This window comes from Phalacrocorax aristotelis, chromosome 6 (assembly GCF_949628215.1).
Source record: "Phalacrocorax aristotelis chromosome 6, bGulAri2.1, whole genome shotgun sequence".
In the NCBI taxonomy this organism is placed as follows: Eukaryota; Metazoa; Chordata; class Aves; order Suliformes; family Phalacrocoracidae; genus Phalacrocorax; species Phalacrocorax aristotelis.
In genome coordinates this window covers 57,445,948-57,460,890 of record NC_134281.1, presented here as the reverse complement: position 1 = coordinate 57,460,890, position 14,943 = coordinate 57,445,948, and the positions used below count along the sequence as shown (strand labels likewise).

General features: G+C 37.9%; 1 protein-coding gene across 18 annotated transcripts in view; it reads left to right on the top strand.

The window, feature by feature from the left end:
• The window catches only part of ZNF644 (zinc finger protein 644), a 78,215-nt gene that overhangs the window by 42,050 nt on the left and 21,222 nt on the right, over positions 1 to 14,943 (top strand). For 11 of the 18 annotated variants that reach the window (XM_075098090.1, XM_075098092.1, XM_075098094.1 and 8 more), the window contains exon 2: positions 5,762 to 5,817. The exons of the other annotated variants lie outside the window; for them this stretch is intronic. The gene's annotated coding sequence lies outside the window, so the exon portion shown is untranslated. The remainder of the gene's footprint in view (positions 1 to 5,761; positions 5,818 to 14,943) is intronic. 18 annotated transcript variants of the gene reach the window in all.

The following is a 14,943-nucleotide window of genomic DNA, read 5'->3' as shown; positions in this document are numbered from 1 at the left end:
GTGGCTGAAAATATCCAGGTGTTCATTATGCGAGTAGTATGTTGATCTGTAGCTTAAACTGGTAGAGTTTAAAGAAAGAAGGTGAATTATTTCTCTGCAGCTTATTGCTTATGGTAATTCTCATCATGAAGAATGCTATTTGATTTCGTTGGATATTGATGGACTGTAAATGTATTTACTAAATATCAATGATACTTAGAATGTTACAACTAATCTTAGCTGAGGGGGAAACTGCATTGATAAGTAACCTTCAGAAACACTATATTAATTTGGTCTCTTAAGGCCTGAAGTTCTAAATGTTTTCGGGACTCCATCTTTAAACTGCTGCTTTGGTTTAGTGCTTTGATGCTTTCGTTTGTATGTTGATTGTTACATATTTGGTTACCAGATAATGCATGCTCAAAGTAAACAGCTCTTAAATTACGTCCATTTCCCCTTGCTCCTCAGTAGACCTCATTCACTCTTTATTGTGTGCCTATTGTGTACATCTGTTAATGCTTACTGCTTCATCTGTTTAGTGATGGAGAGGAAAAGTAACCTTTTTGACCAATATAAGTTTTGTTAGTCCAAATCCCAGTCTACCTAGAATATTCTTCCCTCTGATGGCTTTTCCATTTTTTAATTGATGTAATACAATTTAAAAAAAAAAAGTTGTTTTCCACTGAAGCTACGCGCTCTGACTTTTTTCCCCCTACTGTGATACTGCTATTAACGTTGCATTCATCTACTTGTAATCTTGTTTGGACTGAAACAGCTTCACACTCTGAGGTATGATCAGCTGTGTTCGTTTCCTATGCTGTCATCCTTTTCCTTGAAGTGCTTCACCATCCCGTATGGGGTGTTGGCAAAAAGCAAAACTTTCTCCAAGTAGAAAAATGAGAGATTTCAACACTTCCATGTGAAAGCCCTACCACAGCTTTGGGAACTGTGCGCTGTGATGAATAGACAAAGGAAGAGCTGTAACTTGTTTGAACTATTTTTCAGATAACTCTCAAAATCTAGCAGGAGATTCAAAATGCAGGAGGCAGTCTTCTCTCTTGCAGTCCCTTGCTTGCTCTTGTTCAGTCACTGCAAATTCTTTGAAGTCAGAAGTATCTCTAGTAAAGGGACTTTAAATTTTGTCTCTTCATGTTGTGAAGTGTTAGGTTTTTGCTTAACTTGACTTCTATGTAATTCTGGCTTCAGTGGGGTACCTGCACTTAAATATTGCTTTGCATTAACTACTGTAAGAAGAGTAATTGTTATTTTTCCTTTGTAAATTTAATTTTGGTAAATTTGATCGTGGCATTTATAGTTTTGTTGGTTAAACTAAGGTTGGAATAGATAGATTGGGAGAAGTTATACAAATTCTCTAAAGGAGTTAATTTTGTGACTTTAAGAAAACCTTGTGTTTAAATTCGAGTGATTATTTAAATAATCTACACTGAATGTTAGTTCTAGATATTTGTGGGTACTGAATGTAGATTAATTTACCTTTATACTTTTTGATAGAAATCAAAGAGCATCAAAGCTCCTTCCTGCAAACAGAAAGCAGGAAACTACATTTTTTTTATGGACAAGGTAACTGTTGACTACTTGTTGGGAAAATGGCAGTGTAGGCTTGTGTTTAAAGAGCTTTTCAGCTTCAGATTTAGGAGACTACTGTCAGCTAAGTTTTTGCTTTTTCAGTCTTCTTCTGAAATTGCTTTATGCTTGGTAGTTGCATGTACAATTTTAGCTGGAGCTTCTTCTGGGTTTCTTGTAATAGCAGTTCGTTAGAGTAATCTGTGGCTGTTTTTTTCCTGCATTGATTCTTAGGATTATTAGATTTCTAAGATTATGGATGTTTTCTAGATACTAGAATGCGTCTAGATGCGTCTGATACTAGAAGGAAATTTCTCCCCATCCCTGACTTTTGAATTTAGCAGATCTTAATGCTGGGACAGCAGTATCCTAGTAAATGTAAATGCCACTCTCAAACCAATTAATCACATTTTGTACTTGAAGTCAAGACTGCAGTTGCAAGCTTTTTGCTGTCTTTTTATGCTAAGCTGGTGACAACCAAGCAAAAAACTTCTCTATGAATTACATTCTGGACTGCAGCTATTCCAGGAGACGGTGGTGGTTAAGTGTCTTTTCCTTGATAGATGTACAAATGTCAGTTATCACAGATCTGTTAGGATATAAGGGTAGATAAATATATCAAAATTCTTCTCAGGATTACTGCAAATTCTATTTACTCATTGTACACCTTTGCATTCTAGTGTTTCTCAAACTTTTTCCCCAGAGAGGGACCTGTTACAGGAGATGTTTCATTATAGCAAACAGGGCCTTAATAATGTAAGTAGAAAATGAATAAAAGTCAGTTTAGTCCTGACATAAGACCTGGCTCTAATGACAAGAGGAGTAGTTAGGCAAGTTTTGTGGAGTAACTTATTTATATTTGAACTTAGATTAATTGTCTTTCTATAAACCTTGTATTGTGAAAGGTTACAAAATTGATGCAAGGTTCATGGATAAAATGTTTTCTGCTATCTTTATGGATGTGAAAGTAGTTATCTTAGTTGTTCTTTATGAACCTGGATTTTGAAGTAGCAGCTGTAACTTCTGTTTACTTGGGAGCGCAGTATTATGGAAGCTTTTGTAGCTGTCCTCTAGCTAACCAGAAAGATTAAAAATTTTAACTAGTCTAGTGTGATTATCTGTAACAATTATTTTACAGCCTGTATATACAGCTTTTAAAATTATTCTTCGAACAAATGCTTTTTGAGAATGTATCTGTGTATGTCTGTCTCAAATACACTTGAGGGGGTTATACTTCTGTATCTGAGCAGATGTGACTTTCTCATTGCACACAGGCCTGAGAACTTCTTGTGCTTATTTTAGCCTTTTTCGTATGTTGCATGAGAATAACTATCACCGGTATGCTGCTTTTTCCTTTCATCACTGGGCAAGGTGATCGTTGCTGGCAGTGAAACCAGCCTGGGTTCACATTTACCGATTAGTAAGAAATGCTCATGCTTTTAAGCACTTTGAGTCCTTTTGTGGTTCTTTAGTATCACTGGGGCTACATGTGAGATGTCACCCATCTCCACTGTTGCAGTTTTCTTCCACTTCCTTTTCTCTGCCCTTATCAGAACAGGCAGCTGCTTATCTGTGATCAGAAGCCTAACCATTTTACAGCGGTCCTTGTACCTGCTGTGGGGCCCTTCTCACTTTTTGAGTGGTGAGGCCTCAAGGTGAATGCTCTGTAACTACATTTCTTACCTTCTTCTGAGTCCCTTTTTGATGCTGTCTTTATTATCTGGTGAGGCAGAGTGGCTTTCATTTCACTTCCTTTCCTGATAATGAGAATTAAGACAGGAAAATCAGAGCCAAAGTGTTTGTGATTTTTGCAATCTTTGCCTTTCCCTAAGGAGTCTTGGAGAACTACCTCTCTTGGATCTCCTGGTAAAGAATTTCAGGTGCTCAGTTATTCCAAATGTCAACACACTTGAAATGAATAGCGTGTTAGCGTTTGATTGTGCTGGAGTGAGAGGAACCTTCCTTGACAGCAGAAAGACCTTTGAGGGGTGAGCGTTGGTTAAGTACTGTCGGTTGGGTCACTTCAAACAGTGAGACTCTCAATGCTATCATTAGTCTGGGCGAAAACCTTGTGTCGTGGTGCAGATTGCGTTGCCTTCGTCAAAATGCTTGCATGCCACTGCACCTACTGTCTCCCATTGGGTGGAGCTTTGAACACCTGTGGGTTTGAAATCCCAAAAAGGGGGGTTAATTCTGCAGGGCCCTTTATAACACAGGCCTGCAGTGGACAGCCTGTCGGTCCTTTGGCAGTTTGCTTGATGATGATCTCTTTGTGAAACTTCTGTCACCTTTCCTTCAGCTGGACAATATACAAATTATGATGGCCCATATTCCCTGCTCCCTTCACTTTCCCTCTGTGGCAGATGTAGGTATAGAGCAACCCCAGATTTATCCCTAAAGTGGTCTGTGAGCTCCCTGTGAACCAGAGAATACTTACATTCAAGAGTACTTGCATTTAAGTTTTCTCCAAAGAGCACGTGCAATGAGTACAAGAGTGCATGCCCTCCAGGTAGGCAGTGTGGGGTAAGACTTCCCATGTTATGTCAACAGAGTAAATGGATTGGTCCGAAGTAATGTGTTTCCACGAAGAAGCTGTTGGTGTTACAGGTTGTATGAGGGCCTGCTGTATTACCACAGTGATATACAGTTGCCTGGGCTTAATCCTTCGATGCAGCGATTCTGTCTATGCTTGAATCACAAACCATGAAACCTGTGTTGAGAACAGTTACTGCTGATGTTTAGCTAATTGCAATGTGCAGAAGATGTGATAATCGTTACATAAGCCTTGTGAAATCGTTTTGCATGGGGGGCAGAGTCATCAATGTAGTTCTTAACTTGCAGTGAGAGAAGTGTTAGACTGGGATTGACTCTGCCCAGCCAAAGTGCACAGGTTTACTGAGATGTCTGGTTCAGTGCTGATCTTAGCGTTAAATAATATAAAGCTTGCATAGACCTTCTTTTGCATTTTTTTGAAAGGTATTTTGTCTCTTCATACATGCAGGGTGTATTTTGGCGGCTTTTTTAAGCTGTACCTTTACATTTACCTTCTGTAACACATAGTAGGGCTCCACTGCTGCTTGAAAATAACACTTTAGCTCCTCTAGGCATGTGAATGTTACTCTAAAATCTGACTAAAGAATTTTACTTTTTCTGTAATACAACTTATTTGAGAAATTAGTGTATCTTTTGAATAATATTAATGCATAAGGGCTATGGTTTAATGTGATAATTAGGAAATGATCCTTGGGCTAGGGAAAGGAGCTTGGAGAGTTATTTTCTGTTGCTTTGTATCACCCAGCAAGACTTTTTTGAAAGGTCTGTCTTTCCTTACTCTCTTTGTAGTTTAGGCAGGCGGCTTTGAGACAGTTACAGCCTGACCGGGAAACTCAGAATCAAAAAGCTGTGTGTGAACAAATTGAGGGGAGGAATCTCAGGGTTAATTCTGGTGATGGATTCCTTAGATTAGTCTAGATAGGAAGAACCCTCTCTGTAAAGCCATGTGCTAGGTATTGTCTCTTCATTAGAAGTAGACTCAGTTCTGTAGAGATGCTGTACCCAAATCCATTCTTGGCTTTGTGCAGCTTCAGTGACTTTCAGAATCTCTTCCAAACATTATATAGTCTGATACCTCCACCTAGGAAGTGAAAAATTTCCTTGTATAGCTAGTTCTGTAAAAGATCCATGAGGAAAACTGAAAAGAGAGCATTTAAGTGACATAAATCAGCCTTCATGAAGGCAAATTAAATTATGATTTTAAAATGGGCCAGCTAGCCTTAAAATAAACACAGCTTTCCTATGAAAGGCGAGGAATTAGTGAGGCCCAGGTTTAAAACCCTCTAATACTTAATCTCAGATATGTTGATCTTTTTTGCTAAAAAGATCTAAAAAAAATATAAACCAACCAACAAAACCAACCATCTTTCATTTGTAACCGTTTCCTTTCTGTGCTTCATTCCCCATTCAGGGAACTTAAGATAGCTGACTTTTCAGGCACTGGCAGAAAATGCAGCAGAGCTTTTCTTGCCATGCAACCTTTTTTCCCTTGTTCTGCCCACTTTGTTTTATAGTGCGTATTTGATACAATTTCTTGGTGGATTTTCTAAATTAAAGTACCAACATCTATGTTATTTGAAAACAGTCTAGAACACAAGCGGAAAACAATGACAGCTGTACAGTAAGTTCTTGTTTTATTTTGCAGGTTTGTTTTAATGTGGAAGTGGATCTTACAGCTTAATGCAAATCAAACAAACGAAGGTGAGAAACTTTGTTGGTTTTTTCCCCAAAATTCCTTGGATCTGTTAGCATATAGTGCTAAACACTCAGAAAAAATGGTCAGTGAAAATTGTATTGAAATTTTTATCTTGATTTAATGTATGGATGTAGTATTACCGCTATGATACCAAATTAGGAACAAAACATACACAGCCCTAATATTTAAGATTATTAGTATTATTGTATTTATGCTTTTCTTCCATAAACTATTATAGTAAAAAAGCTATCAAGGCATTCTGCTAGCTGTTGAGACACAAAATTGAGGACTTCAAGTGATTTTAATCCTCTGCATATCACCTACCTGGTTTCAAAGTACTGAAAATGTACTTTGCATTGTCAAAGCAGCATGCTAAAGTTGCATTTATTCTATTAATAAATAACCACGTGGGAAATTTGACCAGCCACCAGAATAGTGTTTTGAATTTTTAATAATGAAATTCTGTTGGGTTTTTCCCCTTTTCTGTCCTCAGGAGCCCTTTTTGGAGCTACTAGAAAGACAAAGTATATGAAGATTTACTGCTGGTACTCATGAGCTGTAGAACTTAGGTGTCCATTTGCAATTGCAAAGTGCCCATCTAGGAAAAATTTTCTGCAACTTTTTGGCATGTCTGCCCCCTGCCTTATTTTGAGAAAAAGAATTTTTCTGAGCCCAGATTTTGTTTCTCTTCAAGCGACTTCATATTCTACTTCAGGAAGACTGAACTATAAAATTAATCTCTTCTCTGAGTATCTTTAGGGAATGCCCCACGGTTCAGTAAATTCTCTGCTGTGGAGGCAGGGCATGATGGACTCATGTAGGTAGGCTTCCCTAACAAACAAAACTGGCTTCTCAAGTTTCCTGCTTGCTGTTTGACCAATATGTCATCACGGCATCATACAGCTGCTTGTGGGGACTTGATATTTTGAAGAGGTGAGAGGGAGATCCTGTTTGCTCAAATAAGCTTGTTCTTAATTTCTAATTTCTGATTAATATGTAGATCTAATGTAGCTTTAAAAATGTGGAATGTGCATTTTAAAACAGATGTGACCCGCTTTGTATCTTCTTTTTTAGAACTACTGCTGTCAACTTCAAAATACTGATTATAGCAGAACACTTTGTGGGGAATTTAACATAACTCTTCTGTTCAGTGTTGTTCCTTTGTGTAATGCTTATCTGATTCATGACTTAGATTATGAATTGTCTTCTGAACTATGAACAATTAAAGTAAGCTGTCCTGCTGTAGTATGCATATACTTACACGTAGAGGAATGTTTACTGCCTTAGCCTGACTGCAGGTTTCTAGAATGTGCTGCTTTGAGAAAATGAATAAATGTAACTCTGCAAGAGGAAATACTTTTATTTATCTGAGGATGAGTGTAAAATGAGAATCATGGCTAGGGAGGGGACTTGAATTCACAGTAAGATTTAGATTGTTCCCTGTGCCTTCTAATGCTTTCAGTACTTAATGCTTACAGTTTATGTTCTGTCTCTTCTTAATTTGTGTGATCTCATTACTGGCTTAAATACAGAGAATGAGTTGAGAAGTCTGTTATATATAAATAATTGTGTTCCTTAAGCATGAAGTCTTTTGAATGAAACTCCAAAGATGTTTCATCTTAATGGTGGTTAGCTGTGCATAATAGAAAAAAGCTGGTCTCTGAGGAGGCAGCCTTCCCTCTTGCATACATTACAAGAGGACAGAAAAATGTGTAAAAGAATACATGGAAACAGTGTAATGACGTTTGATCAGTATTGTTACGGCTTGGAGGAGATCTTGAGGTTCTGACAGTTCTGTGAAAATGACAACTGAATAGTCAGTAAATCAATGAAAATATTACGCATTATCAGGGAACAAAACAAAAACTAGAACAAAACAAAAACCAGATCCGGTTATACAAATTTGTGGTGTACCATAGATGCATTGCATTGCAATGTGTATTGCTTCTTGAGTACTAGTCTACCCCTGCGACTGAAAAAATGACATAGCAGAGCTGACGAAGGTTCAGAGAAGGGCAGTGAGGGTGACTGAAAGACTTCATTTTAAAGAACAACCTGCCTTTCCCAACTGCTTCTGTCTTCTGTCTCCACTCATGAGTGTAGTGACTGCAGCATCTTGTAGACTTCTAACCAGTGAGCTTCCACAACTCAGTGCAGACTTGTCCCTTTGTGTATGAGCTTATGTCACTTAAAGCAATAGCTGAAAATGTAATTTAATGCTTTGCTCAATCACTCTTCTTGTACTCTTGACCAGAATGCATTTCGTAATGACTCTGATAGCATGCTTTCTAGGTAGGTTTTCTTTGGGTAAAGGACTTGGGAGTTTTGTTTTTCTAATTTCAAATCATTCACTTTCCTAATGCAAATATAAAAGGTATGATATCCAGACTTTTGGAAATAGAAAAAAAAAATCTGTTGCCAGTGAAAAACACACAGGTGTAAGATACTATTTACCAACAGTGAATGTACTTTATTGTGGTAACCGTGGTCTTTGTTCTTAGGTTTTCTGACTTCCAGACTGCATCTTCTGAGCTCCATAGGAGGACCTATCTTGTTTTATATATGGGGGAAAGTTAGGAAAAAGGAACCTTGGTCTCAGCATGTTAACAGTGTAATGGGTCACACTTCTTTGTAACAGGAAAGGTACAGAAGGTAGACGCTTGTGCTTAATTTCCCTGTAACAGTGTGTAGAGTAAGGTCAGATTTTAAGCATTTGAGATACCAGGCAAAACCAGACTTGCTTCCACAAACTATTTTGAATATGTTTAGTATTGCTTTACCTAAAAGTAGAGGACGTAATGAATGAATAATACCACCAGAGATGTTAAAGGATAGGTTATGTGACGAATTCTGCACAGGATAAATTTGAGTATGTGAGATTTGTGGGTTTTGGGCACAGACAGGAATCTTGTACAGTTTTCACCTTGTTCATATTATCCTGGTGACATGAAGTTGAGTTTTCTGCCATTGAATCACTTATCGTAATGACTTTTTAAAAAACTAAACCAAACCAACCAACCAAGAACTAGTTATTGGGGAGCGACCTTATCTTGTCACTTGGAATTATGAGTTTTGTCTGTTCATCTGGTCATGTCCAGAGTGATACAGCTTCAGGTCTTCTAAAAACTTATCTTTCAAGTGTTCATCAGTAAGAATAACAACTCTCTCCAAGTTGGCAGAATTTTTTGTGCTTAATCTAAAAAAGCACAAGATGGTGTTTTGACCTTACCTGGCACTGTTACTTACAATCTTATTAGCTTTTTAGCCCTTGATCACTGAAAGAATACAGAGGATTATGAGAGCCAGTTTGCTGGTAAGGATGAATGAATATCACTAATGTAATTTGTTACACTAAGACTAAATGAGTAAAAGCAGAGTGTTCATTTCAGGTAGTCGTCTTATAACTGGGGAAGATAGCATGCTGTAGGAGTTAAGTAGTCTCTCTACATTAGCAGGAGAGACAATCTTAAAATTTGTGATGCTATTAAAATATGTACAGCAAATAGTTGTCAGCTAAAAAAGCAAAAAGCATGAGGAATTCCTAGATGTGTTTCAGGTCACGCTGGATAAAAAGAATTAGAACTTTAATAAGAAATAAGGTCAGAATTTTTTCAAAGTTGAAAGGTGTGTCATGCTCAAAGATCTGTCTGAATAAAGTTGCATTGTTTTAAGAGTCGCCTGGACAGGGTGCTGGGCCATCTTGTGTAGACTGTGCTCTTCCTAGAAAGGTTGGACTAGATGATCCCGGAGGTCCCTTCCAACCTGTGATTCTCATCTCTGATCTGTAGGACCGACGCTTCAGGACTAGTTCATGCAGGTAACTAACAATATAGTTCAGTGAACTTGAGAAAAATAGTCAAATATACCTGACTTCGAAAATGGCTTCTCAGTCTGGTTGTGATCTTTACATTGTATATGCTGAATAGCTTATCCAAATAACAAGCTGGGTGTTTATACCTTAAGAGATCTTCAGCTTCAGGTACTGAATTCACCTTTCTCTGAAATTTGGGGTTATGATGAAAATAAGATTTCTGTGGCAATGTAGTTGTAATCATTGGGGATTTGTATAGACTTATGGAAGACAGCTGATATTAGAGCCAGTTTGTTGATATGTATTGGATTTGTATTGGAAGAAATGGTTCTTTACCCAACTGCTCACGGAAGGCATCTGAACAAAAAGACCAAATTGTAGGAAAAACCTTTGGTTTTAATTGAAAGTCAGTTTATATTTGGGTATGAAAATTCTGTAGGTTCTGCTTCAATTGATTAATTTTAAATGTCTCTGTGTTAGTACACTGTCATTCATATTTGGCGGCTGGGGGAAGGTTTTCAGTTCTGTGTGGTCTGCACGCGGGGAATAATCAGTTTATGACACAGAATTTCACCACCACTTGGTGGCAGTACCTGGCTTCAAAAGGACTTATTTCTGAGCAGATAAATGGGGCTTTGATTCTGTAAAAGTGTAGGTTAAGGGGGAGTAGATTTGTTTTGAGATCTCTAAAAGTTAGTGATGTGTTTTAAAAATGAAAATACTTTTTATTTAACCTACCGGAAGGATTTGCATTTGTATGTCTCTATGGAAAATCTAGCTATCATGTCTAATATGTAATTTAAGAGTATTTCTTGTGTTAATAGTATTTTCCGAAGATGTACTTAATGTTCCCCCATTGAATTATTTTAGCATTTACTTCTAGCGTTTTATTTCGATTGAGTAGTGTACTTCAAGTAATTTTAGAACATAAAATTTGCTTCATGGTAGTGTTCTTCCTAATGTTGCCTTTTGCAGTTAAACAGAGGACTGCCAAAGCTTCTTTCTTGCCTTCTGAAATGTTCTCTGCCTTTTCACTTTTTTTATTTATTGACATAAATCTTAGGAAAAGAATCCCCAGCAGATTTTTCTGTCAACAAAGCTAGTAAAAGTCTGTGCCCTTAATAGGTGTTGCCTCTCAGTTGTGCTGATTCAGCAGCGCATGGGTCCCAGCCTTTTAAACTGGATAATGAAATTGTTGATAAAGTGTGAAAGAAGGAACGTGGCGGAGTGGAGAAAGGTGGGAGTTCTTTAAATTGCTTTAGTACAGACAAGTGTAATTCCAATGTATAGCGCAGTAATTTGACAGCATATGGCTCTATGTTGGGACTACTTCCTCTTCTCTGCAACCCAGAATCGTCTGCAATGACAGCAGGTCTTTCATTTTAGTATTATTGCCCATGTAAGGACTGTAGTGGTGAGACTAGAGCCTGGAAGAACGCAGGTGCTGTCCTAAACGTGTGCTCTTTATGAAACCTCTCACTCCCTGTGACTATAACAGAGCTTTGCTCTGCGGAAGTGGGTTCTGTGAGGTGGAAATATTTTTTACTGCGTTGCCTGAAAAGCCAACACTGAGAATCCAGCATCCTTAGGCCCCTCTGAGGTGTGACATAGCAAGAAGGCATCTAAGTAGATTGTGACACAGAAGAGGGATTCATCCTGTGGAAAGTCCTGAATTGTAGAAATACCAACAGAAAATGAGGTGGGACTTGGAAAATGGATGTTTATAAACTTGAGCATGATAATATTACTTAGTGATATTATTTTATTTAGTGAGAGAACTCTGGAAAACAGGAACACTGGAAGAGCGGTAGAAGGAAGAGGAGCATCAAATTATAGTTTTGCTGGGATAAAGAGAATGCACTTTTGCTGTATACCTAATTATTTTTGTGTAATTTTCTTAATCTGTCAGAATAATAAATCTCAAGTTAGTAGTTGGGAACTTTTTTAAAAATTAAAATACTCTTGTCCCTGTATTGCTGATACTTTGAAGTGAAAGAAAAAAGTGGATAGTCTGAGCATATGGAGCACTATAAAGAGGAGTAAAGTAAGCAGGAACTGGGATACAGAATCACGGAATAGTTGGGGTTGGAAGGGACCTGTGGAGATCTTGTCCAATCCTCTGCCTTAAGCAGGGTCACCTAGAGCAGCTTGCCCAGGACCATGTCTGGACAACTTTCAAATGTGTCCAAGGATGGAGGCTCCACAACCTCTCTGAGCAACCTGTGCCAGTCCCTCTCACAGTAAAAAAGTTTTCCTTGTTTTCACATGAAAACTCATGTATTTTAGTTTGTATCCATTGCTGCTTCTGTCACTGAATGACTCTAGAAAGAGTCTGACTCCCTCTTTTTGCACCCTCCATTCAGATGTTTGTAGACGTTGATGAGACCCTATTAAGCCTTCTCTTGTCCAGGCTGAACAGTCCTAACTCTATCAACCTTTCCTCATATGAGATGTAGCCTTACTAGTGCTGAGTAGGGGGCAAGGATCACCTCCCTCAGTGGGTTGACAACACTTCTAATGCGGAGCAGGATATTGTTGGCTGCCTTTGCCACAAGGGCATATTGTTGGCTTTTGTTCAGCTTGCTGTCCAACAGGACCCCTAGGTACTTCTTTGCAAAACTGCTTTCCAGCCTGTACTGGTGTATGGAGTTATTAATGATGCGGTACATGCTTTCCTTTGACCGTGAGGTTTCTGTCAGTCCATTTCTCTAGCCTGTTGAAGTCCATCTGAATGGCAGCACAACCCACTGGTGTATCAGTGACTCTGCTCAGTCTTGTATCATCAGCAAGCTTCTGCCCCATCATTCAGGTCATTGATGAAGGTGTTTGACCCAGTATTGGCCCCAGGATACAGTGCTGGTTACTGGCCACCAACTACACTTTGTACCACTGATCACAACTCTTCATTTTTTGACAGCTTGGTAAAAATATTGTCTCACAACAAGGATGGGGGCAGGGCTTTTATTTATAGACTGTAATGAGGAAGAACTTTCTTAGTTTGTAATGCTAATGGTTAATAAACTATTCATTGTATTCTGTCTAGGTAAAAGCAATTGTTGGTACTATAATTGAGGCTTCAGAATACATTTGACTGAAAAACACAGGTAACGGTGATGAAAGATGAAAAGTGTTTTCTCAAACATTTAGTTTCTTCAGAGAGAAAAAAGGTGTGAGCATGTGAGACAGACCTAAAGGAAAAGAATTTATCTACGCATGTGGAAGTATAAGGGAACAGTTTTCTAGAGAAATAGTGTGTATTACAGAGCATTAAATCTGTATTTTTCAAGCTTATGTGTTTCTTACTGGAATGCTGCTAGTTGTTACCCTGTATGTCTGCATTTAGGAAAATTCAATATTTGATTGTAGTTCTCATCTTCAGTAGGAACTGATGGTAGTGCAAGTACAATCTAGTTCGAATACTGAAAATCCAAACTACACAAAAGCTGCAGGAACGTGGAGACTTAAGTAGCTGGCTGTCGCCTGTGGATGGGGTTGTGGCATGCTGGGGGGAGTTATGGAAGCCTGTGGAGTTGCCAGACAATGTGTGACTGTTCTTAAGCTACCAGATTCAAAGTCTTGGTTTTTTGCACTGGCTAGGCATCTTTTAGAAATGCCTAATTCACTTTGAAAAGCCTCTGCCAATAAAACTGTCTTAAACTGCTGCATTAGCACTTACAACTAGAAGAGTATTTTTTTTTAAAGTAACACATCTGATTCTTGTGACACTTAAATTGTATTGTCATTTATTTTATTGATTTCAGTATTGAATTTCAGCATGATGCACCCCATTGTGACAAACTGGTTTATTTTCCCAAGCAAATCAATATTAGAGAAATAAGATTAAGAATGGTCGGTGGCAGTAATGGTATTCTCTTCTATGATTTCTGAATTGTAACATGGTCATGCTTCAGTTGTGTACTGTTTCCTTTCACTTGTGAGATGTTAAAATATCACTCTTAAACACTTTAGACCAGAAATCAAGTTTCTGAAATTTTGTCATTTTTAAGGACTACCTGGCACACAGCTTTTGAAGACATTGTTTCATTAGAAACAAAGTTTCAGGTAAATAAACTTTCTGAAAAAGTGTGCTTCAGGTTTGATGTTCCTGAGTGTAATCTCACTGAAAAAAACAGGCTGCTTTTGTGTGATGACTTCTCTAGAACTCAAAGTTTCTCTTTGGTCAACCTTTTCCACAGAGATATGACAGTGAAATCTTTCACTGAATCTTTCAATGGTAAAACAAAAGGTTATACTGTGGGTGGCAATAACTTTCTTTATCTAGGCATAATATGACTTCTTAGTGTTGCATCAGTAATTTTTCTTGCTGCTTTAAAAATATTTTTTAATCTGGGAGGCTGATTAGCTATGAGCGTTTTATGTTCGTATGAAAACACAAACATCAGGTATGGATCTGAATGGAAGATACCTAGTTTTCAGTGGAACTCCTTAGACTGCAGTTATATTAATAACCATATGCTTGTATGTAAAGCAGCTGTGGGAGGGCAGTATTCATAGTGTTATGCATATTAAACTGTCTCTTCACTACAGAACTTAAAAAAAAAAAATTCAGGTGAATTTGTAGGTTTCAGACCTAAGTAAGTATTCTACAAATAGCGTCTGCACTGCAGGAGGGGGAATGTATTTTCAACAAGGTAATTTGCAAACACAAATAGAAGCTAGAGGACGGTAAGGGTGAGTCACTGACTTACCCTCTGGTTGTCAGGCTTTGTGGTTCTATTTCCATCTGAAGGGTGGATCTGCATAGTGCTTTAAGAAGAGATAAAGCAGAAAACGAGTAATAGGTGTTTTTCTAATTAAAGTATCGTGATTTTATTGACTTTGGATATTTATATTGCTAGATAACACCCAAAACTCAGGAGGTGTGAGCTGTGTGTATTACTGTACGGAAGAGGCAAAACTATTGTGCAGCTATCCTCTAAATAACTTGACTTTTTTTTTTCAAGATAAGGCTGGTTTATGCATTTATTGGCATAAATGCTGTACCAACCTTCATTTTTCCAAAGGTTCTTAAACATTTCACTTCTGATGGAAAGTCCATGCTTGATGTTTGCCATGATTAAGTTGTTAAAGGAATAGACTGTGTAATGGGGCAAAATGGAAGGAGGTGCCTCTTTAGTCCTGTGCCATGATGTATTTAAGCTCTCTCTGGTCTGCTGTTTGTGCCTAAAAATCTGTGACTTTGGTTGTATCATCCTCAATATAGTCAGTTATGTGAGAAAGCTTTATTACAGGAATGCTTTTGGATGAATGGTAGGTTTTGTTAGTTTTCTCTATTTACATAACAAAGTCTTGAAGAAAA